Source organism: Schistocerca piceifrons, chromosome X (assembly GCF_021461385.2).
Source record: "Schistocerca piceifrons isolate TAMUIC-IGC-003096 chromosome X, iqSchPice1.1, whole genome shotgun sequence".
NCBI lineage: Eukaryota > Metazoa > Arthropoda > Insecta > Orthoptera > Acrididae > Schistocerca > Schistocerca piceifrons.
Window position 1 is genome coordinate 292751449 of NC_060149.1, and position 25555 is coordinate 292777003.

A 25555-nucleotide genomic window follows, 5' to 3' on the forward strand; every position below is an offset into this window, starting at 1 on the left:
TATTAGAGTGAAGAATAAAAGTAATAACGAATAGTGGACACCAATTATTAACTTTTAACTTTGTTAAAGGAAAACAAATTGGATAGTTATAAATTCACTGTGTCTTTTGCTTTCTTTCTGTAACTGAAAGAAAGAAATAACAACAATTAAAACCAAAAGAAAAATTGGGTTATAGTACATATCACTCCTAGTAGAAATGTTTTAAATGCAACAATTTAATGGATAATTATTCCTACATCTATGTTCCAGATATCATCTGATGCCATCTTGTAACTTAAATTTCTTTTTTGATCATAACTAGTCACCATCACAACAAAAGTGTCAAATAACACAATACTAATAACATTAGCACTTAGTTCTGTCGATCTGAAATACATAGAAGTCTTCCAGTGTGCAGCACTCTGTGCCAGTGCTTATCCAAGAGGTAATACTTTTGCATTTGTGAGAGAGTTCTATTAGTGTTTTCAGTGTCTAAAACACATCAAGACTCCTTTTTATCCTGTGTATTCCTTTTTACACTATTTTTTACTAACAGATTTTGTCAGGATTGAGCCAGTGTGTGAATCGGACATTCACATAAGCTACAACCCTCCTCTCCACAGATGAGAAGTCATGTACTTGACCACATTATAGCAGTCCCACTGCAGTCTCTGTATAGTTTCCAATTGCGTAGGTTAGTGCCTTCATTCGTGTTGTTCCCAGAGGGCAGAGTTTCGCATATTTACATACTGTATGTCATATCAGAATGAAAGATCCTTCATGAAATGCAGATAATGGAAGGAGTAAAGGTAACAACTCACCATATAGGTTAGGTACTGGGCCGTCGATAGACAGATAAACAAGACTCAAAATGTTGCTAAGCCTTTGGATGATGTCCTCCAGATCCAACCTTCGATCTGAAAAAGTATCCTATCCAAAAGTTTTGCAATTTTTTCATTCTTCTTTATGTGCCTATCAACCTCAACAATATGAAGAGTTGTTATTTTTACTCTTTCCATTATTTTCAGGGGTGTAATATTATATTTTATGTGCAAATTTATTTTATAAATGCAAAATTTCTCTCTTTGAGTAAATACAGTTGAAATTTCTTATAACAACATTGATTACAACAACTCTGCTATAATGTCATGATTTCTGTGATACGGTCATATTCTTAGTAAGGAACATACTTACCATCGCTTAATACGACAAATGGACAGTAGTGGTGACAATCACAGAACTCGTCAACAGTACACATGATGTCAGCTTCCATAACAATCTATTATGATCTGCGTGCATTTTAGAGCAGACGGCCAGTAAAAGAAAAGTTTTAACAGTGGAAGAAAAAGTGAAACTGACTCACAAAATTGAGAATGGTCCTAAAATGTCTGACATGTGTCGGCGATTTGGCCTTGTAAATTCTACAGTCCAAATGATTTGGAAGAACAAGGATAAAATCGTTATTGCGTTTGAACAAAGTGGATCTAAAACTATGTGGTTATGAAAAGCTGAACACAGTAACATGGATGAATCACTGCTTAAGTGGTTTAAGCAACAGAGAAGCATCGATGTACCCGTTAGTGGACCTCTCCTTATGGTGAAAGTAGAAGAATTTGCCAAGAAATTAAAAGACGAGGAATTTGTGTATAGTAGTGGCTGTATTGACAGATTCAAGCAGCGTCATGGCATAATGTTTGGCAAACTGTGCGGTGAACCCAACATGTGAATACTGAAACAATCCAACAACGGCTTACCACAGCATGGCCTACAATTCATGAAGGATATGCAGACTGGGGTATCTTTAATGTAGACGGGACTGGCATTCTATTTAAATTGACACCTGACAAAACTCTGAAATTCAAGGGTGAAGAATGTGTTGGTGGCAAGTTATCTAAAGAACGAATAACAATTCTGGTTTATGCTAACGCAGATGGAACTGTGGGGGAAAAAAACTGCTTGTGATAGGTAAGGCAAAGAATCTTAGAGGTTTTAAGGATGAAAAAATAATCTGCCAGTGCAATATAATGCTAATAAAAAGTCCAAGATGACCTCCGAACTCTTTGAAGCTGAAATAAGGCGATGGGGTCAGGAGCCTAAAAGTCAGAAAAGGTTTGGGTTGGGTTGTTTGGGGGAGGAGATCAGACAGCGAGGTTATCATGCTCATCAGATTAGGGGAGAACAGGGAAGGAAGTCGGCCACGCCCTTTCAAAGGAACCATTCCAGAATTTGCCTGGAGCGATTTAGGGAAATCACAGAAAACCTAAATCAGGATGGCCAGATGCGGGTTGAACCATCGTCCTCCCAAATATGAGTCCTGTGAGTCAGAAAAAGGAAGATACTGGTTCTTGTTGATAAGCAAATAACCTAAAGTCTCCAGAAGTGTGTATAAAAAGGGATCTCAGTAAAAGTAAAATGGATTTATTCCGCAGTAAATTAAGTATAATAAGCTGGCCTGTAGACTACAATAGTTGAAGCTCGGTTAACTATGACAAATTCTTAAATTGTTTCTTAGAGGTATTTAATGAATCATTTCCTCGTAGATATAAGCAAAAGAAGGTTAATGGTAAACTCAAATGGATTACAACAGGAATAAAGATCTCTAGTGCCAGAAAGAGAGAGCTCCACAATGAGTTAAAATCAAACAGAAATCCAGATTTTGTCATTTATGTCAAACAGTATAAAGCTGTATTTAGGAAAGTTGTAGCGGCAGCTAAAAAAATGGCAAATAATAAATTCATACGAGAACACAGAAATAAGACAAAAGCAGTGTGGTCAGTTGTTCAGTCTGAACTAGGAGCCAAAGTAAAAATTCATGAGATTTTGAAAATTAGACATGAAAATGAAATTATAGTAAACCCTGTTCAGATGTCAAGTTGTTTCAATGAATTCTTCCTAAACGTAGTAAGATCGGATGTGGATATGACATTCTATCAGGGCATCACAAATTTGGAAAACAGCCAGAACACATCTTTTAAACAATTTGAAAAAATAACCCAAAGGGATGTGGAAAAGGAAATATTGTCTCTAAAAAACAAAACCTCACATGGGTGGGATGAAATAACAACATCTGTAATCAAGTATGTGTATGATATTATTTCCCAACCACTGTCAACTATTATAAATCAATCTTATGAACAGGGATGCTTTCCAGAGGTATTGAAATATGGTGAGATCAAACCTCTATTCAAGAAAGGATCGACAGAAGATATGGGGAATTACCGCCCTATCTCTCTCTTGCCGGTCTTCTCTAAAGTGTTTGAAAAGATTGCAGCAAAACAAATTAATAACTTTCTTACTGTAAATGATATAATTTTTAAAAACCAGTTCGGATTCCAACAGGGTAAAAGCACTGCGAACGCTATAAATGAGTTTATCCAAAAAATATGCTCCACGTTAGATAAAGGTAGAAAGGTCACAGGTATATTCTGTGATCTGACTAAAGCTTTTGATTCAGTGAACCATGCATTACTCCTCCACAAATTACAGATGTATGGAATCAGAGACACTGCTTTAAAATGGTTTAGCTCTTACCTGTCAGGTAGGAAACAAAGAGTAATTTTAACTTCAAATGGAACCAATTATTCATCAGACTGGAAAACAGTTCCCCAAGGAGTCCCACAAGGTTCGATATTGGGTCCCTATCTGTTTCTTTTTTACGTAAATGACCTACCACTTGCTATTGATGTTCATTCAGTCTTATTTGCTGATGATACATCAGTTCTAATTGAAAGTGAGGTATCTGAAAATATTCCAGAAAAAGCCAAAAACACTTTAGAAAAACTTGAATCTTGGTTCTATCAAAATGGACTAAAACTAAATGTAACTAAAACCAAAATGATGCAATTTGAAGCTAAATCAGTAGAAAGGAGTGAAATAAAGATAACTTGCAATGATCAGGATATCACAGAAGCAAACCACGTGAAGTTCTTAGGCCTAAATCTTGACAAAAATTTAAATTGGAAGGTACACATAGATTACTTAGCAAATCAACTGAACAACTTAGCATTTGCAATGTGTATTTTGTCAGGTGCCACAAACATAGATACCAGAAAGATAGTTTATCACTGCTACTTTGAGTCAGTTATTCGTTATGGCATAATCTTCTGGGGAAATTCAGCAAATGTCACTAGGCTCCTAGTATTACAAAAGAAAGTAATTAGAAACATGTGTGTTGCAAAAAAACGGGAATCCTGTCGACCACTGTTAAAAAATTTAAAAGTACTATCTATCCCCTCACTTTACATATATGAGATGGTGGTGTTCCTATATAGAAATCAACATACACTAGACAATTTCCGTTTTGACCACAACTACAGCACTCGCCACAGAGATAACTTCAAACTTCCAACACATCGTTTAAAACTTTATGCCCAAACGCCAGAGTATATGGGGTTAAAAATTTTCAATAAAATAAAAGGCAGTAATATATTTAAAATGGAGATTGGTTCACTGAAAAGATTGCTCTTTACTCTCCTGGTGGAAAAGTGTTATTATTCTGTCGATGAATTCATTGAGGACAGCTTCACAATCTGAACACAGGGATTGTAATACATTTATTATTTTATGTACATGTGTAGCTGTAACTTAGAAATGTAAAATATAATGTAAACTTTTGTAATTCTCTTAAAAAAGTGAAAAAAAGTTTCTTTTGTAAACCTTGACATGTCTCCTGTACATCAAATCAAATGATTTGAAAATTGTATGTAATGAGATGAATAAACCACATAACATAACATAACATAACTGTCCAGCACATCCTGTATTCTCTGGTTTGGAGAATATTGAGCTCGTTTTTCTTCGTACAAATATGACAAGCTTATTGCAGTCCATGGACCGAGGAGTAATGAGGAGTCTGAAATGACACTATTGTAAGCTCATATTACTGAAAATGATACAATACATTGAGAAAAAGCAGGACTATTCTATTATACTGATGGATGCAATCAGATGCATTACGAAATCTTGGAGCCAGGTCACAACCCAAACCATCAAGAACTGTTACCATCATACGGGAATTACACCTGAAGGAATAAATCCACTGAAACTGAAGACACGTTCAATGACACTGATGGCGTGCCACTACCCTCATTGCTGTCAGAAATCAACTGCGATATTCTCAATCAGGGCGACTATGAAATGTATGCAACAACAGATGACCTTGTTACAACCAAAGTGCAAACTGAAGACAAAATATCAAATGAAGTCAGCACACACAGTGACCATGAAGTGAGCAAAGGAGATGAAGATGATTAAGAAGAGGAAGAAAAAAGAAATAGACGTCTATCCCTACGGTGATAGCGATTTAGAAACCTTTAGAATTGTGAACATGTTCTATCGAGTTAGGAGAGGGATCAGTGAAATTTCAAATGAAATAATGAGCATAGTATGTAATTTCAAAAGTGTGTACTGGGCAAATAGGCAACAGAGTAAAACGATTGATTACTTCACTCTTAAGTAAAGAAGTTTGGTGAATACTCGACATACTGCTGTATATACTGTGTCCACACAAGCTTAAGAGTGAATACTATTGTGTAAAATAAAACAAGGCTAAATAAATTTCTTCTTTTCCATTTGCCACCACAGTAGACTGAAAATATGAATCTTGGTTACAAAGACAAAGAAAAAATAGCCACACAATATGCTTGACACAATTCCACATTCATCTCCTGAAAGCACGTGAAGCCTCATGCACTTTAATAACATCTTGTGTTTCACTTTTTCAAACAACAGTTCTGCATAACTCACCTGAGCAACAAAAGTTGCAGATCACAGAAAATGAGCTATCTAGGATGTGTTTCAACTTTAATACTATTAACACATTATTATTATTAATGATGTTTGTGAATGTTTAATAGTTTGCTATTTTATAGCCCAATGAGAAAATGAAATATTCCTCAATTAATTTGTTCGATCATTCATCAACGTATATTCACAAAAATGCCGTCATGAAGGGTAAGGGACACACAATGAGTAAAGTCAGAAGTAACTGCTGCATGCTCCTTCTGTAAAATATACTAACAACAAAAATATCACGAGTGCTAATCTACTAGCATTGATAGTTATAGGAATTACTTCCATGGGGCAGTATCGGCTGTCTGTCTATCTGTGTGTCTGTCAAAACTTAAAGAGTACAGTGGAATTGTCATCCCAAAGTCCAATATTCTGATAAATTATAGTAATGGCCAATAAGGTACTCATACTTTTTTTTATTAACATCTGTGGATGTTTAATTTACTGTTTGATGTATACCAGCGACCAGTTATACCCTTTTGCACCAGAATACAAATTTTATTCTGAACGCTTGATAGGGACAAGTAGTCTACATGGAAATTATTTTTACTTCTAGTGTTGTGGTTGTAAAATGCACAGTTCATTCTAGTTATTAATCACAAATACCATAAGGGTGTATGTGCATTACAATGTAAGACTAAGTATCCCTACGTCTCTGACGAGGCTTCTGAAAAACACATTTTGTTCAACTTGTAGAGCATGGTGGTCTTGTGGTAAGGCACAGGCCTGGAAACAGAAAGGTCACAGGATCAAATCCCAGCTACACCATGGAATATTTCAGTCTGCCTTTAACCTAGCCTTCACCTCTCACTGACTTGATTCGCCAGGAACAACAGGTGGTCAAGATTCCACATTAAAATGCAGGACCCCTTTCCCTAGTGGGGTTACTAAGAATGGATTAAGGACAGAGAAGTTGTCAAATTGGTATACTATTGAAAGACTTGCCACAGAACCATGTGGAATTATTATTATTATTAGTCACAGCAGCACAGACTTGCAGCAGAAGCGCATGTGCTGAAGTAACATATGCACAGTGACAACTTGGTATAATATGTACATGATGGCAGGGACTTACTGAAGTTCACTGTATTTCTGACAGTACACCTGAAGATGGTCAGAAGACTCTGGGCCAAAATACCTTGGCAGCAAGTTACCAACCTCTGGCAAGTTCACCCAAGATTTCATGGAACACTGAACTTTATCCTTCTTAGATAAATGTGATTTAGGGGGATGCTTTACTGTTGTCATTTGCTCTTCATGTTTAGTTTATTATTTGGACTCATCTTTTCATGAAAGATGACTGGATTTAGAAATAAATTATCAATCACTGTTGTGTTCTTTTTGATAATGTTAATGTGAGAACAAATCAAAGTTTGACATCAGTATTTGTGTGTGTCCAATCAGAACTATCCAAGAACTACACACTGGAATAGGTGGTAGTGGTGGTAAGTTCCTATGGGACCAACTGCTGAAATCATCAGTCCATAGGCTTACACACTACTTAATCTAACTTAAACTAACTTACACTAAAGACAACACACACACACACACACACACACACACACACACACACACACACAAATCAAAAAATGGCTCTAAGCATGATGGGACATAACGTCTGAGGTCATCAGTCCCCTAGACTTAGAACTACTTAAACCTAACTAATCTAAGGACATCACAAACATCCATGTCCAAGGCAGGATTCGAACCTGCGATCGCAGCAACAGCGCGGTTCCGGACTAAAGCGCCTAGAACTGCTCGGCCACAGTGGCCGGCACACTGGAATCTCCACATGCGATAATGTCCTTAAATACTGTCTTATAGGTACCTTTCCTAATTATTTAATAAAGTTTCAAACGCCACCTGTTTGAGGTCTGTACACTTTCAGCACTGCTATCTTGTGTTTTTCCAAATCTATTACTGAAGCAAAGCAATCAAAGAACTGATTACCATAGAACTCATTTAGATCCACGTATATTTTTCTGATTTTAGTGTGCACTATTCTTTTCCCCATGGCTTTGTCCGTGTATGCATTCAACACACAAACTGAACACACACTGTCCCCCCCCCCACCCTCTGTGACCCCTTCTTCCTCCAGCTGCCCACCTCATCCTCGCACCTCTATCTGTTTATGCCCCCCTCCTCCCCCTCTCTTTGTCCATTTCCTCCACCCCGTCTCTGATCATATCCTTCTCCCCCTCTCTATTTCAATCTCCACCTCCCTCTCTTCCTTTTCCACTGATTCACCACCCCTTTACACCTTCCACCTGCCTCATACATCCTCCCTCCTGCCCCCCCCCCTGTCAATTTATTCCTCTCCATTACTCTATCCAACCCCTCCTCTATCCATAAGAACCTGTTCCCCTGCGAAACTCATCAGCATGTGTAGTCCCAGCAATAAAGTTCAATAAATCAGGTAGGTACTACTCCCACAACACACCATCATGCAAAGCAGCTTACATGTTGGGGTCTGGAAAAACAGTTCTTGCCCCTGACATGTACGCTGCCATGCAAAGCAGGCTGATCTGGCAGGGCGATGTTCCTACACAGCATGCCTGTCAAGCAGGTCGGCCTATATGCCAGAGTCTTTAAACATGGGTTTTGTCTGTATTGGAGCTAGGAGATTATAAACCCGACAGTGATGATACTTGTGAGGCCTGCTGTTTCTGTGCCAAATTTGGCTGAAATTGAGCCAAGGGTTTGGGAGGAGATCCTGAACATGCACACATACACTCCACTTTGTTAACGCTCCTTTGAGAGCAAAACTTATTACAGAAATGTTACCTGTAGCACCACAACCCTTGACTGTTTTAACTAAGTGGGGCACATAGCTTGAGGCTGCATTGTACTAAAGTGACGCTTGGATAGTGTTAAGAAGAAATGTTTCTTGTATTTGATGAGATAGTTAAACTGCTTAAGTCTGAGTCTACAAACACAATATCTTCCTCTACATAAATATTTTGCAAACCATCAGTGAGTGGCAGTGGGTATCATTTACTAATTTCAGCCTTTCCCTGTCCTATTCCACTCGCAAATGAAGTGTGGGAAAACGACTTTATATATGCTTCTGTACAAGACCTGTTTTCTCTTAACTTATCTTCACAATTACTAAGTGAGAAGAACACTGGTGAGAGAGTCATTCTGCAGTCTGATTAAAATGTCAGTTCTCTAAAGTTTCTCAATAGTGTTTGATGAAAGAAACTCTTCTTCCCTACAGGAATTCCCACTTCAGTTAACAAAGCATTCGCTCAACAGTTGATCAAACCTACCGGTAGCAAATCTAGCAGCACAGTTCAGAACTGCTTTGAAGTCTTCTTTAATCTGTCATTGTGGGGTCAGTAATCCAGAATGGTTGGAAAAGTGCTCTGTACATGGTCTCCTTTATAGACAAGCTACAGTTTCCTACAATTCCCCCTATAAACTGACGTCAACTACTTGCTTTCCCTACAACCAACCTTATGTGCTCAATCTATTTCCTCTTGCCTTGTAATGTTATGTCTAGATATTTAATTGACATGACTGTAGCAAGCAGCAGACCACTATAACTGTATTTGGAAATTAAAAGATTGTTTTTCTTATTCATCTGCATTAACTTACATTTCTCTACATTTGGAACAAGCTGCCATTTATCACACTAAATAGAAATTCTATTAAAGTCATCCTGTATCATCTTAAATAATTCAATGACAACACTTCCACATATGCCAGAGTCATCAGCCAAAAGTTGCAGATTACTGTTCACCCAACCTGTCACATCATTTTTGATATAGATAACAAGAGTGGTCCTATCACACTTCCCACAGGCACCTCTGATGAGCACTCGCCGCCCAGGACAACGTACTTGGTTAAACCAGTAGTTTTTGTTGTATTCTCATGGTAGTCGATTCCTTGACACATCAGACAGGCTGTGCGGGCAGCCACCCTGGCACAAAGGCTCTTATCATCATTGAGATATTTTCCTTGTATGGCCTCAACTGCTAACCATGGAATTACACATCATCTCCACAGCATCTGGGGGTCCCAAACTCACCAATAGGCAGTGTGCCTGTCTCATGAGAGAGCGCTGTTGGCAGGGAACTATTTTGCAATAATAGGTGATGTTTCCTCAGGATGCCAAGTGGATATCCATATGTGCCTGGCTAATTAGGCCACTGCAAGACTGTGCCAAGCAAGTGATACCCTACACCTCAAGTCGGCAGTACCAGTAGTTTCATATCAGCATTCCACGCCAGCAGACACGGCCCAGTTCATTGTTGTCTTCACCAGCAGTACATCATCAATCATATATGGGGAGCAGTTCATTGTTGTCTTCACCAGCAGTACATCATCCGTCATATATGGGGAGCATGGGCTCAGTAATGTCCCAAGTCTTCACACTACCACCTACTAAGACTCTGGGGTTTGTCGCATAGGCACATTATACACAAGTCACAGGAGAGACATTTCTGTTGTATGTAGTCGTGTGGCTATTCATCTAAGGATATTATTACAGTTTTGTTTAGTTAACAAACAGTCATTCATTCAAAGTGTCTTCAATCACTCCTTAGTGCAAGTATACTACAATGGCGACATGATAAACGATTTAGTGTCATCTTCAAATCCATTTTTGGGTTTTTCCTGGGTATTAGTTGCTGGAGCAGCCATCTCATTTTTCAAGTTGTGTCATTTTTCAAATTGCTGGATTTTTTGCTTGTGTACTAGTCTGTTTTGCAGGATAGTGTGTTTTGCTTCTTGTGTTGCTATAGTCTGTAGGCAGCAGTTATCATCCCATCCAGCAGTTTCTTCTAAAAGGCACATTTTTCAGTGACTGTAAATTAGTGTCACATGTTTCTTAGTTGTTGTCTTTTCTGCAGTTTAGGTGGTCAGCTCCTGTCTTGTACACATGAATTCACTCAAGTGGTGCTATTTTCAGTATTTCATGGTTCAAATTCTAGTTTGCTGGCAGTGTCTTCTTCACTTTAGGCTTGTGTACTTTTCAATTACCATGTCTGTCCAATAGTTCAAGCTGTCTTTGTCTCAAGTCATTCAGTTACAGGGGCTAAAAATTTAGAAGTTGCTGTAGGGTTTAACTCGTTTCCCTCAGTTTTTTATTACTACAGCCACGTCTTGGCAGGCCGCAACTGCATCTGTGCTGACTCACTGTGTGTTTGACGGTCATAACAAGGACTGAGACTTGTACTGTCAACAGTTGCAGCTGCAGCACTTTGCAGACATCATCATACAAGGTATGCAACACAGTGCTCATTTTCTTGCCAGTGTGTATGCAGAAATCTTTTGTTGGTGCTGTCAGTTTTTCCCAGACTCTTGTCCGGAGGACAGACTACGATTTGTTAGTGGAATCGTTAAATGTGCACTTTTGTTGTGTCACTCACCTCTAGCCAAACAACAAGCATCCTTTCTTAATGTTGGACAATCCTTTCCACAGAGTTTGAACAGTGTCCACACAGTGTGTACCAGTGTGGTGTGTCTGGCAAGCTGCACCAACTTCAGTTGGGTTGTTTATCATATTGTCGTGCCATGCTGCATCCTGTGTTTTGTTCCTGAAGTTCAACAGCGGTAGTCCCGCCACTCTCAGCCCAGCTCTTCCTTGCGACGCCATTGGATGTCAGCTCTCTCATAATCAGCATCGGTCCTGTTGATGTCAGCCATGTGCTAGCCCTCCCGCTGACGTACCTACTGCCAGCAATGACCCTAGTGTCACTGCCATGCCTGTCCACGATGAAGTAAGCCCTCTTGTCTGTACGGACTTCGCTAGCCCTTTCCCAGTCTGCCCTAGTGTCTTCGACTGTCCTGGCGACGCCACTGTCAGCTGTCTCATCAGTCCTACCATCACTGACAGTGTCCCAGCCAACCTTCCCTTCATCACCATGTCCGTTTGTGATGACATCGGTTGTGTTGCTCATCCGTCAATCGTTGGCTCTGTCCTGACCACCCTTCCCATTGACACCACAGTGGTCTGTGAGGATGTCACCAGCCCTGTCAATGCCGACACTGGCTCTCTTGTCTGTGCGTTCAACACCGGTCCTGCTGTGGTCAGTCTGCTCACCACCACTGCTGCCAATCTCACTGTTCCTGCTGGCGGCAGTGCGGCTGTCCACATGGCCACTCCAGTTATGGTTGCCAGTCCAGTCACCAGTCTCAGTGTTTGCACTGGTGCTGCCAATCCCGTCATGTGTTCTTTCAGGCCTTGGATTGTGCCTTCATGGAAATTTTCCCACAAGGCCCGCCTACACCCTACAGGCTCCACTGTTGCATGTGGAGGTCACTTGCCATTCCTCTACAAGGATGTGGTATGTTCGTTGTTTTGGGGTCAATTTCTAGTGTTTTTTAGTAGTTTCATCTGTATTTTCATGTGCCTGGGCTAAGCTTTTCCAACCTTTCTGTACTCTTCTTATGTATCAAAAGTCACGGGTTGTATATCTCACACTCAGCAGTCTCATTAGTTGTCACATTCTTCCTCCTTTAATGGTTATGTAGTTTCCAATGTTCTTTCATATGCATAGTGTTTTTGGGTTCAGTTCAGTGGAATGCAAGGTTTTGTTTCTGTCTTTTTTTAGTCTATGCCTGGGCACACGTTTTCCTTTTGCCGACTGTATTGCTGATCGTTCCATTTCCCAGGACAGTCAGCACTGGCAGTGGACTGCCTCCCCCTGTCAGAGAGACATGTCTTTGAGATAGTGATACCATCTATTTTTAAAGGGTTGAGGGATACTGTATCTGCCTGCTAGCTGATTCCTCCACACACCAGGCAGGCCGTGCAGGCAGCCGCCCCACCAGGACGACGTGTGTAAATGGTTCTCATCAACACCAAGATATTTTCCTTGTTTGATCTGGGCTGCTTACCACAGAGTTTCACATTGCCTTCAGAGTGTCTGGTGGCACCAACTTCACCAACAGACAGCATGCCTGTCAGCAGGGAGCGCAGTCAGTAGGGTACTATTTTGCTATGCCAGGGCATCCAACTGCATCTGACTTTTTAGACCATCGCTAACTGTGCTGAACAAGTTATGCTCTAGGCCTCAAGCCAGCAGTACCAGCAGTTCCGACCAGCTGCATCAGCAATTCAGTCCCAATGTTACAAGTTGGCAGTACCAGTTATTTTGTCTCACTCAAGAGGTCCAACTGCCAGATCCAGCCCAGTTCGTTGTGGTCTTCACACGCATCACATCATCTGTCATCCGTCATACGCTGGCAGCACTGGGCCAGTAATGTTGCAGGTCTTCCACACCGCTGCTTACCGTCACTCTGGGTTTTGTCGTGTACGTAAATCAAAGACATCACAGGAGAGACATTTCTATTGTATGTAGATGTGCAGCTATTCATTCAAGGAAATTGTAATTGAGCTTTGTTTTGTTAACATGCAGTTATTCTTTCAAAGAGTGTCTGAGCATTCTTCAGTACAAGGATACTTCAGTTTAAAAGTTTGCATAAGACAACTAAAAGCACAATGCAGTCCTCAGATGAGAGAATGTTTGGTTCTATTAACAAGGACAACTGGCTGGTGATATTGGAGACTTGTTTTGTGTTAAAATAATTAAGCTGGAAATAAGAAAAGTGAGGTTATGTTGCAACAAATAATAGCCATTATCGAGCTTAATTCATGACTAAAGATGTTAGAAATCAATAAAGTGCAGATCTGTAAGGAGTTCCTATTCTATATCAGTTTGATTCTTCAAAGTGTGTAGTCGATGCATCTATGTGTGTATCTTCCATTTTGAAGTATTTTCAGTTTTTTAGCAAATTAATGAGAGCATATTCTGATTGTTTTAGTGCACATCAACACATCTTGTCATCATATAGACATAAATAGTGACGTACGGGTAAGGACTGTTCTTATTGGAAACAATTAAGGGGAATTGGTCATTTTCCAAAAAACACATAGAAGTCGTGTTGGCCACAGTCAACAGGCCTTGGGCTGATGCCCTTGACTGAATCAGCATCATACAACATGCAGTGGAAGCTGTAGTATCTCTGCTGCCACTAACATCACCTGAAATCCTCGATATCACTATTCTTTCCAACGTATGTTACCTGTATAGTTCTTCCAAACCTGACAGTGGCTCTACAATACATTTCTGGGCAAAACAAGAATGTGGGCACTAGCCACATGGCATTCCATTTAAGTCTGCTGCGCACTGTCTAGAGTGCCTTTGAAGACAAGTAACAAAGCTATTTTGCCCCAGTCTGTCTGCCAACGGGTCTTGTCCAATGATATGTGGAGGACAATCTGCCTGTGACTATTGAGTGCAATGGGTGCAGCTGGCTACTTATCTTAGCTCATTCCACCGCGAATGAGACTTGCCTTGTGGGTTCAGAAATCATCCTCTGTTACTTCAGCCAACTGAATAAATTAGAAAATCTGTTCTCATGTGGGGTGGAAGCACAATTCCCTATGTAGAGTATCATTCCCAAAACTAATCAGAGCTGTCTATCATGGAGCTAGGTACAAAGTTTGAACCAGAGGTTCAGATGATTCTGTAACAACATGCACATTTCTGGACTTCTGCTTTTTGGAGGAGAAATGGGGAGATCCTTCATAAGTGATTCATGTACTGCAGAACGAAACCTGTTATTTGGGTATCAGAGAACTTTTGGCTTATTTTTGTGGGTTTTTCAGCTCAAAGAAACCTGTTTCGAAGGTTGAACTATCAATTGCAAATTGTATTTGGAGAGAGGAACAGATTATCCATGTTACATACACAAGCATCTGTGGTTGGTTGGTTGTGGTAAGGGACTGAACAGTGTGGTCATCAGTCCCTTGGTTAAGGATTTATTCATCCATAGGATGTGAAGGTCTCCAGGAATGTACTTGGATGAGGAAAGTACATAGGACTGGTAAAAGCAGGGCAGTGAATACAATACTAATATCACAGCTGAAAATCAATTTACAACAATGTGTAAGTTTATACAGGGTGATTTTCTTTCCACCGTGTACAAATTCTAGGGATTGATCAATGAGAGGGAACGGAACAAAAAAGGTCTAATGAACTGATGTCCAGAAATGCAATGTTTCCATCCTACAGACCATTTATTCAGTCCTACATAGTTAGAGTGACTTATCTAAAATGCATGCAGCCACAGTTACAGAAGTGCTGAAAAAGGTTTCCATGTGCCTCAATGTGTGTGTGTGTACGGCTGTAGAATGTTCTGTCTCACACATTCACATTGGCCAGGCTGCAGCCAAACAGTGTCAAAGGCAGCATGAAAACACTACTCCAGTGTCTCCACATCTAAAATAGGCTCTACTTACAGGATACTTTTGACATGACCTCATAACCAGAAACCACACGGCTTGGAATTCGGTGAATGAGCAGGCCATGCAACTGGAACCCCTCATCCGATCCATTGACCAGGGAAGACATGATTGAGATGCGTCCAGGTGTTAATGACGAAGTGGGCTGGAGCACCATCATGTAGAAGTCACATAACCCTTCGAATCATCAATGGCACTTTCAGCAGGGGAGACAAAGTCCCCCACAGGAAATGCCGATAGTTCCAACCTATTAGGCGACATAGGACGACTTACCCGGCCCCCACATCCTGGCTGCACCGATGCTGATGATTGACTGTCACCATACCACTGGGGTTCTGCATACTATCCCACAGATGTTATTAAAGTTGAAGATACCATGCCACATAAAGGTGGCCTCATCTGTGAATAGGATGGATAACACAAATCCTGGAATCGTGGCTGCCTGTTGAAGAAACCAGTGACAAAATTGCTCCCGATGTGGAAAATCTGTTGTTAGTAAGCCCTACAAATGCTGTAAATGATAAGGGTAGTAACAACAGTAATGAAGAATGTTCCACACAGTCGTCTGGCTGACCCTGTACCAACGGGCCAACTGCCTGGTACTAACACAGTGGTCACCTTCCACAGTATTAATCACATTTTCCTCCAAGTCTGGTGACCAAACATTTAGGGTACATCCTTCATGATTTCCCACTTCTGAACAACCCTGTTTCAGACAAATGGCGCAACACTGTAGCAAACATCAAGTGCTGTGGCTGTAGTCGGCAGGGATACGTCTCCTGATACAACCTAGCTGCCTGCCGTCCACTGCCATTTGCCTTTCCTCAGTAGGTGAACATCATGTCGGCATGTTCTTGATTTGAATACAGAACCACTGCGTACAACGCTGTATGACATCCACTACAGGGTGAGTCAGCAAAAGAAGTGAATCAGACAAAACATTACCAATGACTGTGGCAGGAGAGGACACTATGACATGGCATATGAGGAACTGTACGACCCTCTAAGAGGAAACTATGCATACTGTAACTGTGGTTGCATGGTACAGCATGTATTAGACTGCAGTCTCTGTAACAATGTACAATTGAATAAATGGTCTCCAGCATGGAAACCATGCATTTCTGGACATAAGTTTATTAGACATTTTTGTTCCATATCCTCTCACTGATCAATCCCTAAAGTGTGCACAAAGTGGGAAAAATCACCCTGTAGATTAGATCAGTATGTAGGTTAGAGTAGACAAGTGGTCTCGCAGGGCTCAACCATGCCGAGAGAAAATAGCTACTGAATAAAGAATGCCTTCTAGTCAAACGATCACAACAATAAAAGGAGAAAGGCTAACAACAACTGCCAGTATGGCTCCACAACCATAATGTGGGGTGGCTCATTACATAAAATGAAAATATGAGCCAGTCTGATATGGCCAACGCTGCAGTGACATACAACAGCACATTCTTCCCAGGAATAATGGAAGGCGGAGTGCCATGCAGCAGTAGTCTCCTTGATAGTACGGAATTTATTACAGCGTTCAGTGGCCCACCAGATGATGATCCATCTCTGAGTGACCAAAGCCCTTAGCTGCACCCACAAACCCACACCTGGGATCATCAAAGCGAATGAGGGTTGAGTAATTGCTTCTCTAGCTGAACTGTCAGCCAACTCATTCCCTGGGGTAACCATGACTTGGGATCAGGAGAAAGGCAACCAAGCAGACAGTATGATTAAATTCAGAGAAAAGCTCATGAATAGCAGATATTACAGCATGACAAGGGTAATGTTGGTCAATGACCTAGAGACTACTCATTGAGTCACTGCATATTAAAACATAGCCAAGGACTTTTTATGAGCCATAGCACTGAAAGGAACATATACCAAAAGGTCATGGATGCAACAAACTTTAGATCCTTGAAACAGATTGTTCCTAATTCATGATTTCACACCAACTATGGAGTGGTGGGTGAGAAAAGGCAGGGAGTACATTCTAAGGGGGACAGTGGAGGTCCTGGCAAAGTGCTGTGAGGCATATATCAATTGGTAATCCCACCTGAGGGCACATGTTGAGGTCAATGCCCCTCATATTCAAAAACAATAGGATGTGTTGGATGATCAGGAAATTGTCAAATGCAATCACACAGGTGAGCACGATTTGGTATCATTATAGTTGGAGAGGGAAGATCCCCACTTCAGCACAGTGACTATCTAAGGAACTAGTGCAAAAGGCACCAGTGGGCGAATTCCATGATGATGGACTGGTTATAACAATTTTGAAGTCAATGGCACAAGCCATAAACCTGAAAATCATAGTCCAAGTGAATTGGATCAGAGCTCGGTAGATACAAAGGAGACTAGTGTGATCCACAGCACAAGAGATGTGGGCAAGCAAGCGAAGAGCATTAAGCTGTCATATGCAGTTAGTCTTCAAATGTCGAATACAGGGCAGCCAAGTCAGCTTCTTGTCAAACAGGAAACCCAAAAATCTGGAGTGTGTAACAACATCCAAGGGCTGGGTAAGCAAATAGAATTTTGAGCCCGGATGGACCATGGTATAATGACAAAAATGTACAGCCCACATTTTTGCAGGAGACAACTGAAAACCACGGGAAACAGTCCAAGCAGAGTCCCTTGGGGCTGGCGTTCAGCCAAGGGTACGGAGTGGGAGCTTTACCAATGCACAAGGCATCGACATACAGTGGTGCGGGGAGGGGAGGGAGAGCGGAACAACCAGTGGCCCAACAGAGGACACTAGCCTATTGACAGAGATCACATTAAGTGTGACACTCGGCACTGAGCCCTGCAGACCGCCGTTCTCTATGACCCATGGAAAGCTGAGAATTACCAACTCGAAACCGAACAACCGGTGGGATAAAAACAGAAGAATAAAAATTGGTATGGAACCTCAAAAACCCCAATCATGGAAGGTAAGAATAATGTGATGGTGCCACATCTTGTCATATGCTTTACGTATATCAAAAAGACTGCAATTTGGTGTAAGCAATTAGAAAAAGTTTGTTGGTTTGCAGTTTCCAACCTAAACAGGTGGTCAGTTGTGGATTATCCCTCCCAGAAACCACACTGATATGGGGGCAAAAGGCCCTGAGATTCGAGAACCCAGCATAATTGGCTGGAAACCATCCCTTCAAGCAGTTTGCAGATCATGTTTATGAGGCTAATCTGCTGGTAACTGTCAATGGATGTTGAATTTTTGCCTGGCTTAAGGATTAGAACGATGATATTATCTTGCTACTGTATAAGGAAGAGAAGGTTGACCCCCGTATGGTTGGAAACCCTGAGGAGACGAAGCCACTGAGTAACAGTCAGATGTTTTACCATCTGATTGTAAATGGAATCATTGTGGGGATTGTACTGTCAAACAACTCCCCACTCAGTGAAAGGTTCATTATGATGGAGTTGTCTCATTTTTGGTGAAAGTGTAGCTTACAGTCCAACTTAAAGATATCACTGTAGGTGTTTGAAATGGTCACCATTAACATCCTCACACAAACGATGCCGCCGAACTGCAGCACGAACTACTGACTGCAACGTGTTCAGTTGGATATTTACACACGAATGTAGATGGATTCTCAAAGTTCATCCAATGTGTGTGGCTTTTGTCGATAAATGACATCATTTAGTGTTCCCCACAGGTAAAAGTCCAGAGGAGTTAGGTCTGGGGAATGTGGTGGATACTCCACAGCACCTCTACGGCCTATACATCTCCCTGGTAGATTTTTGTCGAGATACGCCCTAACATGATTTTTGTAGTGGGCTGGGGCACCATCTTGTTGAAAGTAAACTCTTCCGTCTCCATACAAGTCTCGGATGGAAGGTAAAATGTATGTCTGAAGCTTCTGAAGGTAAACCTCACCGGTAACTGTGCCGTCAAAGAAGAATGGCCCAATCAAGCCCTGGTAAGAAAGCCCACACCAAACATTTACTCCTGGCAAATTCACGGCTTTGTCAACATGGACGTTCGGATTTTCGGTGGCCCAGTAGATGCAATTGTAGCGATTTACTGTACCACTGAGTTTGAACTGTGCCTCATCAGACCACACAATCATCTCTGCAAATTCTTCATCATTTGGCACCATGTTAGTAAACCACTCATAGTTCCATTCTACGCTCTGGGTCGTCCTCATTCATTGCGTGTAGCAAACGTGGGATGTAGCACTTCCACTTTGCTGTCTTCAAAATACGCCGAACACTTGAGCGACTCACTCCAGTTTCATGGGCACACTGTCTCTCAGACTTCTGTGGTGAGTGAGTGAATTGTTGTAACACACGACGGGAGTTAGCTGGACTTGTTACTGTTACACGTCGTCCAGATCATTGTTTGTGTACATCTTTAACACAGCCTTCTGCTTCAAATTAGTCTCGAATGCGACGAATCATTAAACGTGTTGGTGACTGTTTGATACTCATTTCTCCATTGCCATTGAACCTTATTAATGTTTTCGTACTTAAAATACCACTTCAAAACTGACTTCCTTTCATCGAACGTAAGCCTTGTGCCAGCCATGTTTACCTGAGTAACTGGTTGCAAGTAAGAACAAAACACTGACTATCTGGCGACTGTCATCTGACAAAACAAAACAACGCAATACAATGCTTGTGTGGCGACTGCCGGAACTACAAACTATTACACTACCAAGATGAGACAACTCCGTCAATTAGTTTGCCAGTTATTGACTTTTAAACAGTGGATACATTTTTTTTCGACCCTTCTGTATAATTTAGCATGCTGAGTGGGTGAAGGAGAGGAGGATGCTGACACCGTTGAAAAGTGTTCAGCAAGACCCAACACATCAGTACAAATTGTGAATCTTTGGCAGCTCAGAAGACTCTCTTGAGACTAACACGGTTCTGACGGACTCCACGATAACCACAGAGCATTTAGGAATGGTTGTTGGTGAAGAGAGTTCCTTGTAGAGCAATGATAATTGCAGAGGACATGGAATTTAGGTGCTGTAGCTCCAGCAGGTAAGAGTAATATCATTTGCAGTTCTGCTGAATTATCATATGACAGGTGCCCAGGTGAGGTGTGAAGGGGCCAGGAGGACTGGTGATGTCCAGGATCACTCTGTCCTCAAAGGAGTTGGATGAGCATTGGTTCAGAATCCGTCAGTGTCTGGAAGATCTGAGGCCTCCTCCACGGTCACCAGAGTAGAGTTATCCTAACAACTCTCCTCCTCCTCCTCCTCCTCCTCCTCCTCCTCCTCTGTGCAGCATTTGGTCGCTGGGATTCTTGCAAGGGCCTATCTGCAACGAGCATGGAGACAGATGAAAAGCAGGCACACTTTGGACCCATATACAATAGCTCCTTCAGTTACTGGTTGGCAATGGGCTTCTGATCCGTGGGTTTCTGAGGAAAGGGATCCCATGAGAGAGCCCTGTCACCAGTTGACGCTGGAGGAGTAAGCTGCTTACCTTGCGGGGTGCAGGAAATGGTTCCTAAAGATGATGCCATGGGAACCACAAGAGAGAAGAGCAGTGGAAGAACTGGTTTCTTAGGGTCCACCGTGCAGTGGGATGACACATGACCAAAGTGTATGCACCTCACAGATGGTGGTTTTACATCACACTGGTACGCAATGACTAACTTTTTCTGATCTCTTGAATAGTTGAGATAAAGCTGCCTGGTAACTGTTCCGTTATCCTTGGTACCTCTTTGGATGCTTCAGACAGAAAGTACACATTGCCTCTCGAGATTAGCCCATAGCTCCTCAATTGTTAGGAGCATAATGTCTCTGTGGAAGAGGATTACCTTGGACCATATAGAAAGTTTTGTGTAGGAAAATGTTCACTGGTATGTTACACAGATGATTACAGGCCTGAAGAGCTGTAGACTGTGCTGCAGAGGTGGCTTTATCAATAGCGGTCCAATGAATGAATATTTTTCCGAAAGACTTCTCCAAATTTATCTTCAATATGTTTCACAAAAAATAATGGCTTTATCACACAAAATGTATCCCCATAAATTCAAATACATTATAATTATTGGATAAATTGTTCCACTCCCATATGTCTGGCTTGTTCCTCTTCTTGTGAGATAGCCAGGGTAGAAAAAGCAGTGGGGTTATAACTGTCTGCATAGAAGTTTCTCTACCTGTTTGATGAGACAGCCAGATCACAACAAACATTGTTTTGGTGTAATTTAATACATTTAATGTGCGAAATGTAACTGCAGTTTGTTGTGCATACTGTTATGCCACTCCGTCTCCAAAAATCGAAAAACCTGGCAGCGTAAAACAGAACGTAGGTCCGTTTCAGAGACGCCCATCCCCAGGAGCAGTTTCCGTGTAGCCTGTTTGGCCAGCCGGTCAGCAAGTTCATTGCGTGGGATTGTGATGTGTCCTGGGGTCCACATAAACACCACAGTACAATTGGACCGTCCCAGGGCAGGTACGGACTCCTGGATGTTTGCTACCAAAGGATGGCGGCAGTAGCACTGCTCAATACCTTGTAAGCTGCTCAGGGAGTCAGAACAGAGACTCACCACCAGAACAGGAACGGGTGTACTAAAGTGCACGAGAGATGGAAACAAGCTCTGCAGTTAATACACTGCAGCCAGTGGGCAAGGAATGCTGTTCAATATGGCCTCTGTGGACATAGGTGAAGCCAACATTACCATAAGTCATTAAGCGTCCGTGTAAACAACTTAAGATCCCCAGAACATGTCAAGAATCGAGGAAAAGTGACAGTGGAGAGCGACGGGATTAACGGAGTCCTTAGGGCCACGCAAAAGGTCCAGACGAAGCTTCGGCCGAGGTGTACACCATGGAGGTGTATGTGAATGGACCTCAAGGAGAGGTGGTAAAGGGAAGGACTCCAGTTCGGAGAGAACAGATCGCACGTGAGCTGCAATTGTGAGCCCTGCCCTGGACCGCAGATGTAGGAAGATGAATTGCTGCAGGTGGGAAAAGGAGACGGTAATTCCAATGCTCAGGAGAACTAAAAATGTGTGTAACATAACTGGCGAGCAGTTGTGCACGTCGAATCCGCAATGGAGAGAATCAATCCTCCACTAGGACACTGGTCACCGGACACTCTCTAAAAGCTCCCATCACTAGGCGAATGCCACAGCGGTGCACTGGGTCGAGTAAAAGCAACGCTGAGGGTGCCGCCGCACCATAAAATAGATTCCCACAGTTAAGGCGGGATTGAACAAGGGCTCTGTAGAGATGCAGCAGCGTAGAGTGATCTTCACCCCAGTTGGTGTTGCTCAGGCAGCGGAGTGCATTGAAGTGCTGCCAGCACTCCCGCTTAAGCTGACGAAGGTGATGTAGCCAAGTCAATCGGGCGTCGGAAACCAGTCCTAAGAATCAATATGTCTCCACTACAGTGAGTAGATCATCATTAAGATAAAGTTAAGGTTCCGGATGAATGGTACGATGCCAACAGAAGTGCATGACACAAAACTTCAAGGCTGAAAACTGGAAGACGTGGCCTAGAGCCCATGACTGCGCCTTGTGAATGACTCCCTGCACGCGGCGTTCAGCAACACCAGTAGTGGAGGAGCAATATTAAATGCAGAACTCACCCGCATAAAGAGAAGGGGAGACGGACGGCCCTACAGCTGCTGCTAGACCGTTAATGGCCACTAAAAATAGAGATCCACTCAACACAGAGCCCTGCGGAACCACATTCTCCTTGATATGGGGGGAACTATGGGAGGCACCAACTTGGATACGGGAAGTATGGAGCGACAGGACATTTTGGATAAAAATCAGGAGCAGGTCCCAGAGACCCCAATCACACAATTTGGCAACGATATGATGTTGCCAGGTCGTGTCGTATGCTTTACATAAGTCAAAAAAGACAGCAACAAGGTGTTGGTATCTGGAAAAGGCAGTTCGGATGGCAGACTCAAGGGACCCAAGATTATCAGCGGTAGAGCGACCCTGGCGGAAGCTGCCCTGACATGGAGCCAGTAGACCACATGACTCCAGGACCCAACCCAACCGCCGACACACCATACGTTCCTGCAGCTTACAAAAAACATTTGTGAGGCTGGTGGGCCGATAGCTATACACATCATGCGGATTTTTACCGGGTTTTAGCACCAGAATGATGGTGCTCTCCCACCATTGTAATGGAAAGATGCCACTGCACCAGATTAGATTGAAGATGACGAGGAGATATCGCTTTTAGTCAGACAAGAGATGTTTAATCATCTGACTGTGGATCTGTTCTGCCCCAGGAGCTGTAATGGGGCAATGTGCAAGGGTGTTGAGGAGCTCCCACTCTGTAAATGGGGCATTATAGGGTTCACTGTGGCATGTAGTGAACAAGAGGAGTTTCCTTCCCATCCGCCATTTGAGGGTGCGAAAGGCTGAGGGATAGTTCTCCGACGCAGAGGCTTGGGCATAGTGCTCAGCAATCGTGTTTGCGTCGGTAGAGAGCACGCAATTGATGTTAACACCAGGGACACCTGGTGATCTTCATCTACAGTTGGAAAAGTGAAGTATGGCTCTCTATGGTTGACACGTACCTCTCCCAACACTCCTGTTTCCATCGTTTTATAAGCAAGCGAACGCGGGCACGGAGCCACTTAAAGGTAATTGGGTGCTCTAGAGGAGGGCGCCCTTTATGTCACTGTAGAGCTCGCTGACACACTTTACTTGCCTCAGCAACTTCGGGTGACCACCAAGGGACTATCTTTAGCCGGGGGCACCCCAGAGAATGAGGGATCACTTTTTCTGCCGCAGAAATTATCATTGTAGTGACCTGCTCAATCACAACATTGATGGCACCACATAGGGGAGATTCAACAGTGACAGCAGAGATGGGCATGATGCGTGGGGAGTGACAGGAAGATGGGGAAGTGGCCACTACCACACAAGTCGTCATGTGCTCTCCAGTGGATAGATGGGAGAAGTCCTGGGCTGTAAATTGATAAATCAATGGTGGAGTAACTACCATGAGCCACAAATTTTTGACATCTTGCCATGGCTAGTAAGCATGGTGCTACCCCACAAGGAGTTATGGGCATTAAAAACTCCCAAAAGCAAGCAAGGTTCTGGGAGTTGATCAATCAGAGCAGCCAATACGTTCAGGAGTACTGCACCACCTGGAGAGAGATATACATTGCAGACAGTTATTTCCTGTGTCGTCCGTATCTTGATAGCCACAGCTTCAAGAGGAGTTTGAAGTAGCACAGGTTCACTACATACTGTGTTCAAGACATAAACACAAACTCCACCTGACACACTATTATATTCACTATGGTTCTTGTAATATCCCCTATAGACACGAAGGGCAGGGTTCCGCATTGCCAGGAACCATATTTCCTGGAGGGCAACGCAGAAAGCAGATGTAAAGCTTAACAGTTGCCACAGCTCAGCCAGGTGGTGGAAAAAACTGCTGCAATTCCACTGGAGGAGGACATGATCGTGGGAATGGGAAGGCATGAAACAAGTCAATGAGGCAGTCTACACCTCAGGGTCACCTGCTGCCATCAACTTATTTCCTGAACCGGCTATACCTGTTGTGTCTGAGGGTCCGGCAAGATCTCGGTCCTCAGGGGACATCAGAATCTTCACCTCATCCTCAGACACAGAGCTTGTACGTAGTGGTGGTGTGGCTGCCACCGCATTTCCCTTGGTCTTGGGGGTCTTCTTTCTGGATTTCTCTTGCTGATCCTTGGGTTTCTTCGACTGGGAGAGATCACTGATTCAGTCTCCAGGACTCAGGATGATTGTGAAGCCCTATGACACTTTTGGGCACTTCAGCCACTGGCGGGTGTCATCTTTCCCACTAGCAGAAATCTGGGAAGGGAGTGATCCTAGGGGCCCCCTTCCAAGCGAGAGAAGCCAAAGAAGACTTATGCTCCTCCGGCTGAGAAGTGGGAACTGGTGTCCCCAATAGTTGGGGGGACAGAGCTCCCAGGAGCAACAGGGAGGGAAGTGCCCCCACCATCAAGGGGGCAGGTGTAGTCTTCTGGCTCCGAGAGCCAACTGGAACTCGCGAAACTGTTCTCCTAGTGGCGGCATAAGAGGAGGTCATAGCCACAGGATTTAGCCTCAGTGTAGGTCAGTCAGTCCAGGGCCCTGTATTCCATGATTTTCCTTTCTCGCTGTAAAATCCTGCAGTCTGGTGAGCAAGGGGAATGATGCTCTCCGCAGTTGACACAGATGGTAGGCGGGGCGCATGGAGTATTGTGATGGGATGGGTGTCCACAATCTTGACATGTAATGCTGGAAGCACAGTGGAAAGACATACGGCCGAACTTCCAGCACTTAAAGCACCACATTAGGGGAGGGATATATGGCTTGATATCACAGCGGTAGACCATCACCTTAACCTTCTCGGGTAATGTGTCACCCTCGAAGGTCAAGATGAAGGCACTGGTGGCAACGTATTTATCCCTCGGACCCCATTGGATGCGCCAGATGAAATGAACTCCTTGTCGCTCTAAGTTGGTGCGTAGCTCGTCGTCAGACTGCAAAGGAAGGTCTCTGTGGAATATAATACCCTAAACCATATTCAAACTCTTTTGAGGCATGATTGTAACAGGAACATCCCCCAGCTTGCCAC

General features: G+C 42.8%; 1 protein-coding gene across 1 annotated transcript in view; it reads right to left on the minus strand.

The window, feature by feature from the left end:
* The window catches only part of LOC124721111, a 335377-nt gene that overhangs the window by 243822 nt on the left and 66000 nt on the right, over nucleotides 1–25555 (minus strand). The window lies entirely within an intron of this gene.